The sequence below is a fragment of the Humulus lupulus genome, chromosome 6, assembly GCF_963169125.1.
Source record: "Humulus lupulus chromosome 6, drHumLupu1.1, whole genome shotgun sequence".
In the NCBI taxonomy this organism is placed as follows: domain Eukaryota; kingdom Viridiplantae; phylum Streptophyta; class Magnoliopsida; order Rosales; family Cannabaceae; genus Humulus; species Humulus lupulus.
In genome coordinates, this window is record NC_084798.1 from 146,178,778 (window position 1) to 146,181,914 (window position 3,137).

The window sequence follows — 3,137 nt, forward strand, 5'->3', positions numbered from 1 at the left end:
GTCTCACCATGGGAGTCATCATAGGTACCTACAACATCTCCCATGGGGAGACTTTGTAGACATTCAATGTCTCATATCATTAATCATCATTGGTTTTTGTATTTTTTTAAAAAAAATAATTAAATAATTATTTTCAGAATATTAATTAATAGAATTAAATATATTAATTTTTTTAAAAATAGAATTAAATATATTAATTAAAAAATTTAAATTATATGTAAATTTAAATTGTGAATTTTCATTAATAAAACTGAAATGTATATATAATATGTTTTTGCTAGCTAAATATACTAAAAGGCAATATTTGTTGTTAAACATAAAAAATTAACAAATATTACACTAGTTAGCTAGACATATAGTAAGAAAGAAAAAGTAAACAAAAACTAAAACTTAATATATGCGACGATGACTTTGGATTATCGGTAGTATATGGTTCGCCCACTGTTGTTGCATTTCATTAATCTATGCCGGTGTGTATGGCGTAGTGTTTAGCTACAAAAAATACAAAATAAAATATATTAGTTAATTATTGTTTGATTATATATACTTTAATAATAAATAAATTGTTAACTTTGTATAAATTTATATACATACCTCTTTCTTCAAGTAATGCCCAGGTCGTGAATGTGCAATGTAATCCTTCAACATTCTTATCACATAATATCCACATGCCACATTGTCTGGTTGGTGTGGACACTAATATTTAAATAAAATGTCATACAATTAATATAAAGAATATTAGTAAAACTCAAGTATAAATTTTCAAAATAATTAAATATGTAGTTGCTTACTTTCGGTTGCACAATTTCTATATTATTTGGAATCTCAGAAGGTTTTGGTAGACTAATCAGAAAAAGGTTAAAAGCATTGACTATTACAACCACAATTTCTTCACGGTTTTCCAGTTCTGAGTTCTCACCGGATCACAACAACAAACGTAATATGCATATGGGGCCAATATAATCAACATCCAATGATCACTGCACAAGAAAAAAATACTAGGTATAAGTCTCCAACACAAATGTTATTTGGACTAAGTATCTGACAATAACATATTTTTACCCATGGTTCCAAGGGATAATAATAAGTTGCTCACTTGATCTTAATTGATGACAGCGCTTGAACAGGCCTTGAACATGCTCTTCAAATTAACTTCCTTTAGTGGCTGCGACATTAGGATTGACAAATAAAAAATTATTTTGGTGCCCTTGTTCTACCAAAAAATTGTATAACAACCTATTAAAAAAAAGAGTAGTAGTAAAAAATATAATTTGGAAAATTTGTTGTTAAAATAAATCAAATAAGAAAGATTAATTAAAAAATTTGTGAAATACCTCATGTAGCAAACAATAACTCCTTGTCCAATCTTTTTCATTCGAATAAATTGAAGTATGTCCTCTTTGCATACGTAAAGACTTGAAATATCGTGACCAAATACATCCTCATCTATGCCTTGATTGACACAGTCGTTGTCATCCCAACGAGATATAATATTGTCTATCTGCTCCAACGGATTGGTGTCTTGTGTCAGAAGATCACTCAAACGTTGTATCCTTTCTCGTGGTCATTGTGTTGAGGGAGTAATTGGTCGTTTTGATATGTTATTACTTCTAGAACAAGTCTATAAAATAATATTAATAATTAAAAAATTTACAAACAAATTGAAATATATAATAACAAATATGATTATATAAGCATGATACATCACCTGTTCATGTATATCATCAGATACGATGGCCAATTCCTTAGGCCACGATATAGGATGCCCAATAGCCTGAATGACTATGTACGTATTCTGATCAAGTTTTGCATAAGGAAGAGGCGTCGCCGACTTAATAGCGTCAGTAATCACCACTTGGTAGTTGTTACCTCACTCTTTGTCAATGAGTTTGTCTGATGTAACAATATTCGATAGCTAACCAATATCTAACTGATAACTAGATACATGCACATTATAATAAGTAGCATTATGTATATATGTGTGTATGCATGTACATACATAGTCATTTTTAACTATCAAATTGAAATTACCTCAGGCACAAATGGTGCTGGTGGGTCGGGTTGATAGTAAGATGGCGCTGGTGGGTCGGGCACATAGCATGATGGCTCTGGAGGGTTAGGCACATAGTAAGATGGTGCTGGTGGGTCGGGCACATAGTAAGATGGCCCCGGTGGGTTTGGAACTAATGGTGGGACTCCACTATTGGATCCTAAACCGCTCTGTTGGCCCATGAAAGATCTCAACATTTTCTCTTGTTTATGAAAACGTTCTTCTAGATGTGCTTCTTGTTGACGATGTCATTCTTCTTGTTGACGAAGTCTTTCCTCAAACTCATTTCTCATAGCGCTAGCCGAAACAATATCTTTTGATAATGAGCCTGTAAAATAGAAGTAATTAATTTGAGTTGGTTATATAAAAATAAATATGATTTGTATAAGTTCAAAATAAAAACCAATAATTAATATAGCAAGTAACGGTATATATAAAAACTTATAATGTGTTTTTGAACCACAACTACCTCTCCAATAAGTTCTCATTCTTTATTCTTCGGTCGACCCATCGTCCATAAGTCAGCTCTATCAATATCAGATAATAGTTGCCGAGTCTGTTGTTGAAGCATCTCTTCCACACGCACGTAAGCTCCTCTAGATAGGTTGTGGTTGTATTTGTTCATTGCTTGATATTCTTACATCTGTAATCTCTTATCTTTCCACTCTGGTGTTAATCTTGAGTTGACAAATTCTAACCATTAATCATCATTTATGATGTCCTCAAATCCATGTGGTTTCCTAGGTGGAAACTCATCTTGTATTTTCTCTAAAGCATTGTAGATATGTTTCCTTGTCGTGTCAGTCTTCCAATGTGTGAACATCTTTGCTACATCTTTCATTGTCTACTTTTTGGAGCTATATTCCAACTGAAGAGTTTTATGCAAGTTTGAAATAATAATCATATTAAATCACATATTTTAAAATCTTTAAGTAAAATAGAAGTAATTAAATCATACCTTCATTAAATCCCATATCTTTGTTTTGGTCTCCGATGGAACTTTGTTCCATGAGTTACAGTTGATGGCCACAACAGTCCTCACTATAGAACCCAACGTTGAAGATTGATTACTTCTTGAAGTACTTGT

The 3,137-nt window shown here is 31.9% G+C and overlaps 1 long non-coding RNA gene across 2 annotated transcripts; it reads right to left on the reverse strand.

The window, feature by feature from the left end:
• Window positions 1-242: 242 nt before the first annotated feature.
• Window positions 243-2,837, reverse strand: LOC133784235 (uncharacterized). Of its 2 annotated transcripts, XR_009871222.1 has the most exons (8): window positions 2,520-2,837; window positions 2,032-2,378; window positions 1,709-1,937; window positions 1,335-1,621; window positions 1,097-1,165; window positions 792-980; window positions 595-696; window positions 243-492 (listed from the first exon to the last, which is right to left on the reverse strand). It is a non-coding gene; the product is annotated as an uncharacterized LOC133784235 (long non-coding RNA). The 2 variants fall into 2 exon arrangements; XR_009871221.1 differs by having other exon boundaries at window positions 1,709-2,378.
• Window positions 2,838-3,137: the final 300 nt, after the last annotated feature.